The sequence below is a fragment of the Notolepis coatsorum genome (assembly GCF_963971535.1).
Source record: "Notolepis coatsorum genome assembly, chromosome: 13".
NCBI lineage: Eukaryota > Metazoa > Chordata > Actinopteri > Aulopiformes > Paralepididae > Notolepis > Notolepis coatsorum.
The window spans coordinates 126,303,194-126,320,080 of NC_140177.1; positions in this window are offsets into that span (position 1 = coordinate 126,303,194).

Genomic DNA, 16,887 nt, shown 5'->3' on the forward strand with positions numbered 1-16,887 from the left:
TAATAAACATTTTAAATAATTTTTATAAACTGCTCAAAACGGCATTATTTCCGCCGTTGGGTGATCACAGCGCATGCGCACCATCCCGTATCTCTGTCCGAAACCCTTGTGCAACTGTGAGTACCGTTGTAATTTCTCTGTGATACTTGTATAACGAACGGTTCGGCCAGAACCAGTCCTTCATGGTAAATCTAGGTTGGTTTCCTATTGAGGAGCAAGTGACTGTGGATTCACTCGGTGCATCACAGTCACGAAAGGGGCTAATGACAATGTGGAGCAATATGAAATGAAAATGGGGGACCCTGATGTAAACAAGACAAACGTCTTTCTCTGGTCTGCATCCCCTTAACAATTGTATGTATTGAGCCGTACTGTATTGTACCCATTCTGCAAAATCTGTTAAATAACGTTCTGTAGCGTTATGGCTTGCTCAGCACCTGTCTGCATATATCTCGCTTCAGCGTATATACACTGAATAAAAAATTCCACCATGTACCTTTACATGCCAGCATTCATCTGGCCACACCCCCATCCGCTTACCTACATAAGCAGGGGTGGGGCCACACACTCATCTCCTTCGCAAATTTCATCACAAGCAAAGTGCTGCTCACATGCCCACTTGACGTGGAGAAAAATATTTAGTCTGAGGAAAGGAAGAACAAGGAGATACGTTGACATCATATCTTTATTTTCTCTCTCACTATTTTCGAGAAAATACGGCGATATTGTCTTCGTTACTGGAGTGTCTGGTTCATTCCGACCTTCAACGGCTTTTTCGTATTAGGAACTCACGCCGCTGACATGCCTCCCAACTACAATCCTCCTTGCTGCGGCTGGATGGGGTTACCCTCCAGCAACACAGCTGGACTGTAGGACGCACCGACTGTTGTGAGAAGCGGTGGTTTCCAGGTTGGGTACGTACTGTTTTGCTTGCGAGCTCTGGTTGTTGTTGATGCTGTGGGGGTTAGCTAACAATTTACGAAACGCCGACTCCAGGCTAGGGTCCTCTGCTCGGCTTAAACGGCGGTCGGGGGATCTTGGTCTGACGCCCATGATGGCTAATCTAGTGGGCCGCGCTAGGTCCTGGTGATCCCGGGATTCTAGAGCGGATGCTTCTCTGTCCCGTGCAGGCCCCATCTTTCATATACAAATGTAAGTATACCCTAACAAGGAAATGTGGGCATAAGATCTTCTTTATCGGAAGTTCCATGCTCAAAGGGCCCCCGTGTATGTCTGGATCACCGTTGACAACTGTGTTCTGACATTTCTTTTTCTTTTCCCTGTTAAGGGGAGGGATTGGGACAGCGGCCTGTCTGAAGTGTGGCTTGTTATGTCATTGTATGCAGTTCAGGTGATAGCTGCTTAGCTTGCGTGCTAGTTGTGGACTACTGTGTTAGCCAGTCAGCTGTTAGCTGCGCAGCTGTTAGCTGCGGTGTTAGCTCGCTGTGTTTACCAGGCTGGTATACGTTAGCTTGTTGCTATCAGCCGAACGGCTGTTAGCTTAATGCTACACTGTTGAACGTTTTCTGTGACTATAACATGCCTTAAACACTCTGACTACGACGTCATCTTTGACAGAGGATGTTAGTCGAACCTACCGGGAGCCCGGCCGGCGAGGACTGCGTCAACATGGAGAACCATAGCGGCTGGGTGGCACAGCGACGCTGCCCTCGTCGTCAACACAGGAATGCTGTGTTTAATGTCGGTGCCCTGTTAGCCAGATTGCAGTTCGATTGGCCTGCGCTCACGGTAGGTAGGTCCCGACCGGACATTAAACACTTCTTCTTCCTTCCCTTCTAAATGTTTTGTAATAACGAGCAGGTTAGCACATGAGCTGTGTGAAGCTGTTAGACACTTCGTGTAGCTGACTGTGACTGTGTCATGCTCTTTTTTGTCATTACATCGTATCATGGGTGTGGGGTCGTAAAGGGGTGCACTGGTAATCCTTTCCTCCCCCTTTTTGATGGGCAGGGGTTAAAACCTCCTGTCCTTCAAGGTTCCTGTCACGTTGCTGTGCGGCACGTTACAGGGTAAGACGGGGGGGGGAGGGAGTTTCCTGGTCCCACGCCCTGGAAGATTGGGCGTGTGCACCGCAGAAATTCCCCTGCCATAGAGTACGTCACTGTGCGCGTCTCTGTTGGTAAGACTTCCGTGAGTTGTTCAGGTCCATATGATGGATCTGTTTCAGGGAGTTGTCAGAGCTCCTCCTCACGAAGCTCCTACTCGGGCCTTCTGTGAGTTAGGACTCTCCTTCCCTGTGAGGGAGCCTCCTCAGAGTTCAGAGCCTCCTCCTCAGATTGTCAAGGTGAGTAGAACTTCAAAAAGGAGTCCTGCTCTATTGTGTGTGTATTCGATTCAATTCGATTATTGAGTGTGTATTGGTTTAGTGCCTCCTCCTCGGAGAGCCCTAACCCAAATTTTACATAGCTCAATGTTGCAATATATTCTTTTCAATCTATACAGCTCGCGTGGGAAGTCTCTCTGGGGATTTCCGTCTCCTCCCTATGGGAGGGTGGTGGGATGTAAAAATGTAAAAAATGTTACCCTCAGCTGCGTCACGAGGGATTCATGTCAGTCTGTGTTCTTTCTTTTTTGAATAAAAAGAGGAAGGTACATGAAGCACGACGGCTCCGTGTCGTTCTCCCAGGCGACTTGGAGGAACAATGTTTGGTGTCTTGCTAGACTATCCATTGATGTGTTTGGGTCTCGACGCATACATAGTGCTGGCTCGGTGTGTTTCTGTTAAAGAATCACACAGGGGCTAAGTGCGCCTTGGTTGCTTGTTAAAACAGCGTTTTTTATAGGGCAACTGGGATGGAGTTTTGTCTCTTCCGAGCGCCAGTTTACTAGGTTGTCTCAATGAATTCTCGTTCATATCTGGGGGATGTTAACGGAATAGATCAAAACATAGGTAGAGGGGTCTCACGCCCTTGGGGTGGGCCACTGAGCACGGTCTAAATGGGGACCGTCTGGGTGGCGCCCTCTTTTCATGTTTTAGATCGACACGCATACCTACCCCCTCTTCTGGAGTGGGCATGTCGGCGTGGTTAGGACACAGGACTGGTCTGGTCGCGCTGGTCCAGGTCAGTTAACCCGTTGTCCGCCGGGGATGCAGATCTGCTGTTCTGGTACCCTGAGGGACTTGTGCTTTTTTCGGGGGGAAAAATGCCGGGTCGGTCCGGGTGTCACAGGGTTAGGCGCTATGGAGACCCTTTGTTGGGTACATATTGTACTCTGCACTATCGTAATGGCTTACGGCCATACCAACCTGTACACGCCCGATCTCGTCCGATCTCGGACGCTACGCAGGTTCGGTCCTGGTTAGTACTTGGTTGGGAGACCGCCTGGGAATACCAAGTGCGGTGTGCTTAGGGCTGGTTCTCCATTCTTTTCGCTCCTCTCTCACGCGTGGCGAAGAGGGGGCTGTTGGGGTGGTCTTGGACCTCCTCTGGTAATCCTGTGCTTCCCGTGCCGCCGGGCCCGGTCCGAAGTAAAGTTTCGTTGATACCGTAGGCCTGGGATAACCCTTTTTTGAAAACTGAAACACTTGTACTGCGGTATAGCCAGTGTATGCCCGCAGGTGTGTTTTGGAGTTTTTTCTTGAGGGGTTATAGGAACAACCACCGTCGGTACCAAGAGGGTGGTTGATTCCCTGGTGTGTTGGAGCAGTGTCAACTCCCGGGTTACCCGGTTGAGTGTGCCCCTGCACGTTCATGACGTCTGCCAATCATGTCAGCCTTCTCTGCCTCGACTGTCTGGGTGTTTTTTTTTTAATGGAGGCTTTGTCATGCAACAACGCCAGCATACGCCCCTTCCGCCAGGGGGGCTGTTTTCAGCTGACTCCTTTGGTGCCTGTCTCGTCCGCAGTGCTCCAGGCTCAGGTTACAGCCTGTTGCCTGGTTTCCCCAGTGCGCTGCCTGCTTCCGTTGGTTAACCTTTTTTGTGTGCTTACGGCCATGCTGACTGCCTGTTCTGCAGGGTCAGTGTGCCAGGCGGTGTGCTATTGGGGGGAAAGGGCCCGCTCTTGGAGGGGCCTTATCCGAATACGCTGGCGATGTGGGGGGCGGTGTCACTAAGTGACCACCTGGTGGGGTCTTGATGCCTGGCGTCATTGACCTCTCCGGGCCCCCGTTTTCCAGGGGATCCAGTCCCTTCAGTGGGTCTGGGTCTTCCTTCGCGCTCCGCTGCTACGGCCTTGCCACGGGGTTGGGTTGCTCTTGACCCCGTGATTTCTGAGGGCAGTAACGAGGTTGTTCCTTCCGTTCATTCCCGGGTGGCATGCGGGTTGTGCGTGTGTGTAGTCGTGTGGTCAAGCCACGGTCTGCTCACCCTGTGCGTTGAGTAGCTTGAGTGCCTCTTTTCGCACGGTCGGATCCGTCGCCCTCCCGTGAACCTCCATTGGGGGGGGTATCCTCCATTAGGGAGGGTCGGGGGGGCTCGGTCCTCCCCGGTCTGATGGTTGTGGGGGGCCTCAGCGGGGTACATTCGTCGGGGTATGGCTCCGCTCAGCCCCTGTTATGCAGACAGGTGCTGAGCAAGCCATAACGCTACAGAACGAAGGGTTATGTATATAACCCAGTTCTGTGAGTTATGGTGCGCTCAGCACCTGGACGCCGCTGCGGCCCTTGATTTTTCATTGTGGTGAAATTTGTTGGGAAGGAGATGAGTGTGTGGCCCCACCCCTGCTTATGTAAGTAAGCGGATGGGGGTGTGGCCAGATGAATGCTGGCATGTAAAGGTACATGGTGGAATTTTTTATTCAGTGTATATACGCTGAAGCGAGATATATGCAGACAGGTGCTGAGCGCACCATAACTCACAGAACTGGGTTATATACATAACCCTTCGTTTTCATTCATTCATTCATTCATTCATGGAACTGTTACACTGAGCTTGCACTGAATTTGTTGAGAAACCTGCTTCTGCAGCAGTCTGTGTGTGAGCAACCAGTCAGCAGCATTGTGCATTTAGAGATTCACTAAAAGACACATTGAGAGACAGGTTTGTGTGTGGATCAGTGGCGGCTCTGCCACTAGGGGCGCACGGGCGCCGCCCCACCTGCTGTTAAATCAGAGAAGAAGAAAATAAAGCTTTTTAGTTTTTTGTTTTATAGCCCTATAAATAATATAAACATGTTTAAAATGAATAATATTTACTCATTTTAAGTATGTTTGTATTTCCAATGCACAATATAACGTTATTATCTCAAATAAAAAACACTTGTTTTCCTGAGCAGGAAGTGACATCACGTTTATTTTTTATTTTTTTCGGACCGGGCTAGACGCGATAGCGCTCTGAGTGCGCGTCACAGTTTGACCGCTGTATCCGTCACAGCCAATCAGTGCATAACGCGTTGTGCGTTGAAATATGACTATTATGTTGGAATCCGGGCGCGATTTGAAGCGGTCTAGCCAGTAGCGTCAAGAATTTCTGTAGCCGCATTTCGCGGAAACGCTCTCTGATTGGCCGACGCCAGTATTTTTTTCCGTAGCAGAATTTCACAGAGACGATCTCTGATTGGCCGAATCCAATTTCTAATGTTCCAATTCTAGCTTATTCCTAGGTTGGTCCGTTGGTGGTATAGATAGTTGTGTTGTTGTTGATGCAGGCAGTTGTTTGTCTTAGAGCGTGCCGTGACTGCAAGTTCTTTAGACTGTTAAGCTTAGGCACTCTTTCAAAGTTGGTTAAGGTTAGAGTTTGTCTTAGAGCATGGCGATAGAACGCCAGGTAGTTTGCAGTCTGTTCGAGCGGAAATGGACAAAGGAATTAAGTACTTGTGACTGTTGTGTGGTGCTGCTAACTGCTAACAAGCTAACACTTGGCTAACAAGCTATATGGCGGATGCAGTCTGGACACAGTGGACAGTGGTCTGGAATACATCAACAGTGGATTATACACTACTTTATCAAGGCAAGCCCAGCCCTCCTGCCCTGGACGTGTCAACTAAACAGTGAGTCTCTCTCTCTCTCTCTCTCTCTCTCTCTCTCTCTCTCTCTCTCTCTCTCTCTCTCTCGCGTTTGGATTGAAAATACGTGGATTATGGCTTGTTCAATATCGTCTATGTTTGAATGAATGAATGAATGAGAACTTTATTAACAGATTGCAGAATGGGTACAATACAGTACGGCTCAATACACACAATTGTTAAGGAGATGCAGACCAGAGAAAGACGTTTGTCTTGTTTACATCAGGGTCCCAGATTTTCGATTCATATCGATAGTTTAATAGCTAGCCTTGGCTCGTTTAACAATATGCAAAATATGTGTACAGCCCTGTACTCATACTGAAGTTATTCTTGGTATATAATAGGTCTGATTGTGTAACGAATCGATTCCACGTCGCGCTGTGTGTGGAGAAGGAGAGAGGGAGAGATCTGCCTGTGTTTGGAGACGGAGCGAGTTTTGTTTCTAACTTTTCTATTTATATATTGTGTTTCAAGTTGTGAATTAGACTATACTTTATTTGACTGGTTGTGTGTTGTTGTAGTAACAGCTGAGCGACTCGTTCATAAGAGCCGATTCATTGCCGTGAGCGTGAGTCGAATCGCTCACGTCTTGCCATGAGTCGGTTGCGTGGTACTGTACATGTTTGCAAAATGTTTGGTATAGCGCCCCTAGTGGCGAAGCATCCACGGGCCGCCACTGGTGTGGATTAAGAAATGAAGGTGCACAGAAGAAACTACTGACAGAGAGTGATTTGACACTGGAGAGAGCTGTCAATATCAGTGTAACAATGTTAATGGCATCAAAGGAAGGGCACAGAAAATTACGATAAATCTGGTTTTAAAAGAAACACTGGAAATTACAAAAAGAAGAGACATGTTCATGCTGTTGAACAAGGAGATAGAACAGCTAGTGACTCCTCAGATGAAGAGGAGAGGATAAATCTCCTCCTCTGGTCATTATTTGGGTAGAACACACCTATTTTAAATGCCTTCCGCTTCGGCAGACTTTTTTTTAATTTTTTTTTAGCCATTTTAATCTAGATTAATCTAGATTAATTCCAGGATTGCAGGTAGATTAATCTAGATTAAAAAATGTAATCTATGCCCAGCTCTAATATATATATAAATTTGTGACAGATCTCCTCCCCCCTCCCATGGATATGTGAAGGATGGGAGATACTTCTGCCACGGAAGGAGTAGAGTCAATTAGGTAGCTGATTAGTACTGATAGAACACACCTGCGCATCATTAGTCCACCCACATCTCACGTGCACACACCCAGTCCCACACACTACATAACCACTATAGGTTAGAGAGGAGTAAGTTGAGCGGAGGTGAGGTTGCAGTTGTTGTTATTGAGAGAGAGAGATTGTTGTATTCTGAGTTGTGACGGTGAGAGGTAGTAAGAGGAGAGGTGAAGGCGAGTAGGTGTTCGTTGTGTACTGGACCCTAGACTGGCTGAGAAACCCCCTTGTGTACTGACCCTGGACCGGACGAGAATTGAACAATTCCTTTTTCTGTCTGCGAGCCTGTTTTGTGTTTTTGACCCTCGGACTGTATCACGACCATTCTCTTGCCTATCAAACTGGATTCTGCCTTAATTCAATAAATATTCTTATTGATTGATATTGCTCTTATATGTGGACATTTGAATTTGTTTATATTTGAACCGTGGCGAGTCTGGACCCCACCAGGCTCGTCACAATATACACATGGGCAACACTGTATAACTCAATATGTACACATGGGCTACACTGAATAACTCAATATATACACATGGGCTACACTGAATAACTCAATATGTACACATGGGCTACACTGAATAACTCAATATATACACATGGGCTACACTGAATAACTCAATATGTACACATGGGCTACACTGAATAACTCAATATGTACACATGGGCTACACTGAATAACTCAATATATACACATGGGCTACACTGAATAACTCAATATGTACACATGGGCTACACTGAATAACTCAATATGTACACATGGGCTACACTGAATAACTCAATATGTACACATGGGCTACACTGAATAACTCAATATGTACACATGGGCTACACTGAATAACTCAATATATACACATGGGCAACACTGTATAACTCAATATGTACACATGGGCTCCACTGAATAACTCAATATATACACATGGGCTACACTGAATAACTCAATATATACACATGGGCTCCACTGAATAACTCAATATGTACACATGGGCTCCACTGAATAACTCAATATGTACACATGGGCTACACTGAATAACTCAATATGTACACATGGGCTACACTGAATAACTCAATATGTACACATGGGCTACACTGAATAACTCAATATATACACATGGGCAACACTGAATAACTCAATATGTACACATGGGCTACACTGAATAACTCAATATGTACACATGGGCAACACTGAATAACTCAATATGTACACATGGGCTCCACTGAATAACTCAATATATACACATGGGCAACACTGAATAACTCAATATGTACACATGGGCTACACTGAATAACTCAATATGTACACATGGGCTCCACTGAATAACTCAATATGTACACATGGGCTACACTGAATAACTCAATATGTACACATGGGCTCCACTGAATAACTCAATATGTACACATGGGCTACACTGTATAACTCAATATGTACACATGGGCTACACTGAATAACTCAATATGTACACATGGGCTACACTGAATAACTCAATATATATACATGGGCTCCACTGAATAACTCAATATGTACACATGGGCTCCACTGAATAACTCAATATACACATGGGCTACACTGAATAACTCACACATGGGCTACACTGAATAACTCAATATGTACACATGGGCTCCACTGAATAACTCAATATGTACACATGGGCAACACTGAATAACTCAACATGGGCTACACTGAATAACTCAATATACACATGGGCTACACTGAATAACTCAATATACACATGGGCAACACTGAATAACTCAACATGGGCTACACTGAATAACTCAATATATACACATGGGCTACACTGAATAACACTTAGGATATTTACACATGGGGTTAAACCTTATTTAAACATTCTAATGCCCAGGTAGGGTATTAGCAGGTTTGAGCCAGGGGCACTGGGGAGCCTTCACGTGACTCCAACCACAAGTAATCCTGTCTACTGGGCCTTTGCCAAGTAATATCTACAGATAAAACACCTGACCACGTAACCAACACGATTGGAAGAAATGAAAGCTTTCAAAAAGGCTTGTGTGAATGTGAAAGAGTGCTTTCTCACCTTGTCTCTGACAGCTTCTGACAGAATCTCAGCTTCACTTTATATCTAACCCAATTCTTTCACAATCTTATGAAATGCAGATGTATAGATAAGATCTAACGATGCAACAGTATGTAATCGATCTACAAGGGAAGGGAAATGTGACACAACCCCAGGGAGGGCAATTGGATTGAACCACAGACACTATCCTGTTGGTGCGTTGGTCAGGATCATGAGATCAGCCTGGCCAGCTCCGGTCCGCTACACGTGCTACACACTCTGCTACTCAACCTTGCCTTCGTCAAGATGTTTGACGAAACTCGACAATAAGGAAAGATAAGAAATAATTCACTTTTACCTGTCCCCAGGGTCCTAGCTTGTGGCCATCGGTCAGTGTGTGTGTGTGTGTGTGTGTGTGTGTGTGTGTGTGTGTGTGTGTGTGTGTGTGTGTGTGTGTCACTGTCAGCTGTCATCAGTGTGCTCGCCGTGGAGGCTAATCCCAAAGGATTCAACTTGCTGACCTCTGAGAGATCACATGACCCCGGGGAGCAGGGGGAAAAGGACAACTACTACTGGTTGACTTTAGAGGAATAGCTTTCAATTGATACTGATTGATTGATTGATTGATTGGTTGATTGGTTAATACACTTTATTATACGTTCAACTAAATCAAGGCTGTTGTTTATTTAATTTATTAGGATAAACCCCTTGAGGTGGATCATCTGAGGTCCCAAAATCCAGGTTGTCTGTGTCCGAAGCATGATGTCATTTTAATAGCATTCTCACAAGGTAAACAGGTGAAACAGGTCTGTCTCACTGAGAGATGCTCATGTCTGACATATCAAGTGTTTGGTCTTTCAGTTTCTGTATTTTCTTTTACGTATATAGTTTATAAACTGTATGGCATTATGTGACTGTTACTGAACTGTATGGCATTATGTGACTGATACTGAACTGTATGGCATTATGTGACTGATACTGAACTGTATGGCATTATGTGACTGTTACTGAACTGTATGGCATTATGTGACTGATACTGAACTGTATGGCATTATGTGACTCTGTTACTGAACTGTATGGCATTATGTGACTGATACTGAACTGTATGGCATTATGTGACTCTGTTACTGAACTGTATGGCATTATGTGACTGATACTGAACTGTATGGCATTATGTGACTCTGTTACTGAACTGTATGGCATTATGTGACTGATACTGAACTGTATGGCATTATGTGACTCTGTTACTGAACTGTATGGCATTATGTGACTGATACTGAACTGTATGGCATTATGTGACTCTGTTACTGAACTGTATGGCATTATGTGACTCTGTTACTGAACTGTATGGCATTATGTGACTGTTACTGAACTGTATGGCATTATGTGACTGTTACTGAACTGTATGGCATTATGTGACTGTTACTGAACTGTATGGCATTATGTGACTGTTACTGAACTGTATGGCATTATGTGACTGTTACTGAACTGTATGGCATTATGTGACTCTGTTACTGAACTGTATGGCATTATGTGACTCTGTTACTGAACTGTATTGCATTATGTGACTGTTACTGAACTGTATGGCATTATGTGACTCTGTTACTGAACTGTATGGCATTATGTGACTCTGTTACTGAACTGTATTGCATTATGTGACTGTTACTGAACTGTATGGCATTATGTGACTGTTACTGAACTGTATGGCATTATGTGACTCTGTTACTGAGCTGTATGGCATTATGTGACTCTGTTACTGAACTGTATGGCATTATGTGACTCTGTTACTGAGCTGTATGGCATTATGTGACTGTTACTGAACTGTATGGCATTATGTGACTGTTACTGAGCTGTATGGCATTATGTGACTCTGTTACTGAACTGTATGGCATTATGTGACTGTTACTGAACTGTATGGCATTATGTGACTGTTACTGAACTGTATGGCATTATGTGACTGTTACTGAACTGTATGGCATTATGTGACTGTTACTGAACTGTATGGCATTATGTGACTGTTACTGAACTGTATGGCATTATGTGACTGTTACTGAACTGTATGGCATTATGTGACTCTGTTACTGAACTGTATTGCATTATGTGACTGTTACTGAACTGTATTGCATTATGTGACTGTTACTGAACTGTATGGCATTATGTGACTCTGTTACTGAACTGTATGGCATTATGTGACTGTTACTGAACTGTATGGCATTATGTGACTGATACTGAACTGTATGGCATTATGTGACTCTGTTACTGAACTGTATGGCATTATGTGACTCTGTTACTGAACTGTATTGCATTATGTGACTGTTACTGAACTGTATGGCATTATGTGACTCTGTTACTGAGCTGTATGGCATTATGTGACTGTTACTGAACTGTATGGCATTATGTGACTGTTACTGAACTGTATGGCATTATGTGACTGTTACTGAACTGTATGGCATTATGTGACTCTGTTACTGAACTGTATGGCATTATGTGACTCTGTTACTGAACTGTATTGCATTATGTGACTGTTACTGAACTGTATGGCATTATGTGACTCTGTTACTGAGCTGTATGGCATTATGTGACTGTTACTGAACTGTATGGCATTATGTGACTGTTACTGAACTGTATGGCATTATGTGACTGTTACTGAACTGTATGGCATTATGTGACTGTTACTGAACTGTATGGCATTATGTGACTCTGTTACTGAACTGTATGGCATTATGTGACTCTGTTACTGAACTGTATGGCATTATGTGACTCTGTTACTGAACTGTATGGCATTATGTGACTGTTACTGAACTGTATGGCATTATGTGACTCTGTTACTGAACTGTATGACATTATGTGACTGTTACTGAACTGTATTGCATTATGTGACTCTGTTACTGAGCTGTATGGCATTATGTGACTCTGTTACTGAACTGTATGGCATTATGTGACTCTGTTACTGAACTGTATGGCATTATGTGACTCTGTTACTGAACTGTATTGCATTATGTGACTCTGTTACTGAACTGTATTGCATTATGTGACTCTGTTACTGAGCTGTATGGCATTATGTGACTCTGTTACTGAGCTGTATGGCATTATGTGACTGTTACTGAACTGTATGGCATTATGTGACTCTGTTACTGAACTGTATTGCATTATGTGACTGTTACTGAGCTGTATGGCATTATGTGACTCTGTTACTGAGCTGTATGGCATTATGCAACTCTGTGCCCTCCTCCACCCTACCCCCAATCCTGTGTATTTTTCACCCATCCCAATTTAGTCGTTATGCCAATTCCCTTCGTGGTCGTTTCGTGCATTGCCCCATTGTCCGCCTGGGGAGGGTGTAGAACTACCACATGCCTCCTCCGATACATGTGGAGTCGCCAGCCGCTTCTTTTAACCTGACAGTGAGGAGTTTCACTGGGGGAACGTAACGCGTGCATAGGTTCACGCTATTTCCTCCCAGATCCTCCCTGCTGAACAGGCGCCCCGACCGCCCAGTAGGAGTTGCAGTTTACCACGACCAGGACACACATACCCCACCGGCTTTTAGGGACGACTGACCAAGCCGGAGGTACTGCTGACAGCTGGATTAGATCCCAGAGTCTCTCCGGTGGTAGGAGAGTGCTTAGTCCACTGCGCTACCCAGCCGCGCCTTCTATCGTGTTTTTATCATTTGTGTTTTTCCTCATGTTCTTATTTTTCCCCTGTGAAGACTTATACTGTTTTTTTCTCTCTGTGTCATCCACAGTTCACAAACCCCAGTGCTCTCCACCGGCCACGGTCATCCGCCCGCCAGTCTAAAAGACGCACACACACACACCACACTTGTTTTTTCTCCTTTTCGACGTATTATTAAATGCCCTACGGGGTTGAACATTATCCTGTCTCCCGTGTCGTGCATTTGAGCCCACCTGTCACAGAGTCCTAACATTAACATTCTAATGGTGATGTCACATGTCTGGGGAAGTCAAATGAGTCTCTCCCATTCCCACCCTCAATAACTACAGTAAATGTGCCCTTGAGCAAGGCACTTAACCCCCAAATGCTCCGCTGCAACCCCTCTGCTCAGGCTATTACCATTAATACAAATGTAGTCTATTAGAACATAGAAAAAGGGCCTATGTAATAGATACAATACAGCTCAACTGCATTGCATTGTGACAAATTTGTGGGCCATGAGAGACACCTAGTGACCTTCATCAGTACATGGAAGTAAGCAGTGGGCCATGAGAGTGAAGACGCGAGCTACTTCACGTGAGCAGCGTCGAACTCAAGCTTTTCAAGTCATATTTCAGTCTGCTCAACGCCTGCAGACTGTATAGATCATTGACCATCTGCTCACACCTTTTTAAGAAGCGACAGAGGATCCACAGATGCTCAAACCACCATGTAACTACAGATGAATGTTTTAGAGGACGTGTGTGTGTGTGTGTGTGTGTGTGTGTGTGTGTGTGTGTGTGTGTGTGTGTGTGTGTGTGTGTGTGTGTGTGTGTGTGTGTGTGCGTGCGTGCGTGCGTGCGTGCGTGCGTGCGTGGGTGCAAGAGTACCCTTGTATTTCTGTGTTATTTGTAATGATAATCTGTGAGACATAACATAGACCCACCCGAAGGAGAAGTCTGTACCTTTTCTTTAACATGTAGCTTCAGCACCTCTTGAATAAACAACAACTACATCCAGCATTACATGATCAGAAAGCTACAGGCGGAAACGGTTGAGAAGCAACAATCATCAGAAAGCTACAGGCGGAAACGGAGAAGCAACAAGCTGTATGTGCTGCTTTGGTTTGTTTATCTTAAAGATACAGTACAATTATGTTTTCATTCAGTCATAAATTGCTTATAGTGGAAAGTGAACCCTCTCTGAACACAGCCCTCTCTGAACACAGCCAACAGTAGGCTGAAGGGGCGTGGCCCCTTTGATAGACATCAAAGGGCTTTAGTCGTCATTTTCACAACAACAGTTCTAACATTTTGGGTAATGTTACATCAGTATACCTTCCGTAAAAAAAGAAATAGATTGAAAAACAAGATTTTCATTGTACTGAATCTATAAGAGAGCCCTTCCACAGACAGATCGACAAAGGGACCGCTGGGTATGGGCAAAACATAAATTAAGATATATTACAGCGAAATTATATTAGAACTGAGTTTATGTTTTATTCAAATATGTCATACCTTGTGTTTTTCGTTTGAATGTAATGTATTTATATTTGATGAGTGAAATGTGTGAACTCTGAGAGTTTGTATTGCAATTTTGTTGCACTTTGTGAAATAGGGACGACAGGGTGAAGTAGATACAGCAGTGTAAACGTTTTACTTTTCTATTGAAATTACTTTTCTTTTAGATATACAATTATGAACAGGTGTCGTGTTCAAGTATTCCATATGTTATGATGAACTTCTATTGACTTAGGCAGGGCAAGGCACATCATGTTTAGTTTAGTTTAGTTTCTTTAATAGTTGTCATACAGAAGTACAGAATACTTTTATACAAAATGCTTCTTACTGTTACGCTCCAGAGACTGTGCAAGACAAGATAAGTATGAAATAAAATAACATAGTATAGCATGTAAATTAGAAGTAAAAAAATGAGGTCACAGTGTTCAGTATAGACATATGTACAATGTTCGATGCAGAGTAGACGTAACTGAGTTACCATATAATATACAATACTGTGTAGTGTACTAATATACAATACTATATAGTGCAAGGCAGAAATAGGATGAGGTGCAATTTAGGTACAATTTACAGTAGGTGTACGAGTTGTAGTGCAAATCCTTTATCAATAAATATAAAGTGTGTTTGTGTGATCTAAAGTGTGGAGAGTGGGTGCTGCAGTGTGTTGTTTGTTTAAGTGAGTGTGTGCGTGTGTGTGCTGTGTGCATTTGATGGTTGTTGCATAGTGTTTATTGTTCGTTTAGCAGCCTGATGGCCTGGGGATAGAAGCTTCTTCTGAGTCTTTCTGTGCTCGCCTTAAGACTCCGGTATCGCTTGCCTGACCGCAGCAGTTCAAAGAGGCAGTTGTTCGGGTGGCTCGAGTCCTTAATAATTCTCTTAGCCTTCCCCTTGCACCGCTTGTTGTAAATGTTCTGGAGGGTGGGAAGCCCCCCTCCAATTGTGCGTTCGGCTGAACGTGTCACTCTTTGTAGTCTGCTACGGTCTTGTGCAGTGCTATTCCCAAACCAGGAGGTGATGTTGCCAGTCAGGATGCTCTCTATTGTACATGTTTATTTGCATTGCACATTTCATACACAGAGGCAACTCAAAGTGCTTTACATAAAATATATCAAAAGAAAAGAGAAACAAGCATGAAATGCATAAAAACAATCAAATCCAGAAAAGGTCACCGTGCATTTTATAGAGTGCAATTATTAACAGCAATTAAAGGCAGAGGTGAACATAAAGGTCTTTAGCCTATTTTCCTTTTACAAGTAGCCAGAGTTGGAGCAGATCTAAGATGTTCTGGAAGTTTATTCCAGCTATGTGCAGCATGATAACTGAATGCTGCTTCACCGTGTTTTGTTTTAATCCTAGGAACAGTTAGCCGACTGGTCCCTGATGACCTAAGAAGTCTAGAGGGTCCAGGAAGTGATTTATAGACAAGTAACAGTATTTAGAAGGCAATTCTATGACACACTGGTAGCCAATGCAGAGACCTGAGAAGTGGTGTGATGTGTTCATCTTCCTTAATCTTCATCTTCCTCATCTTCGTCTTCCTCAGTCTTCATCTTCCTCATCTTCATCTTCCTCATCTTCATCTTCATCAGTCTTCATCTTCCTCCGTCTTCCTCATCTTCATCTTCCTCCGTCTTCATCTTCCTCAGTCTTCATCTTCCTCCGTCTTCATCTTCCTCATCTTCATCTTCCTCCGTCTTCATGTTCCTCAGTCTTCATCTTCCTCCGTCTTCATCTTCCTCATTCATCTTCCTCATCTTTATCTTCCTCATCTTCCTCTTCCTCAGTCTTCATCTTCCTCAGTCTTCCTCTTCCTCAGTCTTCATCTTCTTCAGTCTTCATCTTCCTCAGTCTTCATCTTCCTCAGTCTTCCTCTTCCTCAGTCTTGCTCTTCCTCAGTCTTCATCTTCCTCCGTCTTCCTCTTCCTCCGTCTTCCTCTTCTTCCGTCTTCCTCTTCCTCATCTTCATCTTTCTCAGTTTTCAGACCTCTAGCAGCAGCATCTGAATGAGCTTAAGCTGCCTATGTGCTTTTCCTTGGGAAGGCCTGAGAAAAGACTATTACAGGAGTCTAACCCATAGGCATAGTTTTAGGGGGGTTGCAGGGGACAGGGCAAATCAAATCAAATCAAATTTATTTGTAAGGCCCGACAACACACGTTAATGTCCCCATGGGCCGGACGCCTGATTACTTTTACCAACGGATTTCCAGTTCCGCGTTTGCGTTCTGCGATCTGATTGGCCACTGACGTTTCTGGTTGCGCCAATCGTGTGACGCCTGTTTCTATCACCGGTTAAGCTTAGGCACTCTTTCGAAGTTGGTTAAGGTTAGAGTTTGTCTTAAAGCAGGGCGATAGAACACCAGCCCTGATTCCAAACTCTAACCTTAACCAACTTCGAAAGAGTCGCCTAAGCTTAACCAGTGATAAACTAGGCGTTAGGTAGTTTGCAGGCTGTTAGAGGCGGAAATGGGCGCGTCACGCGATTGGGCGCACATGTC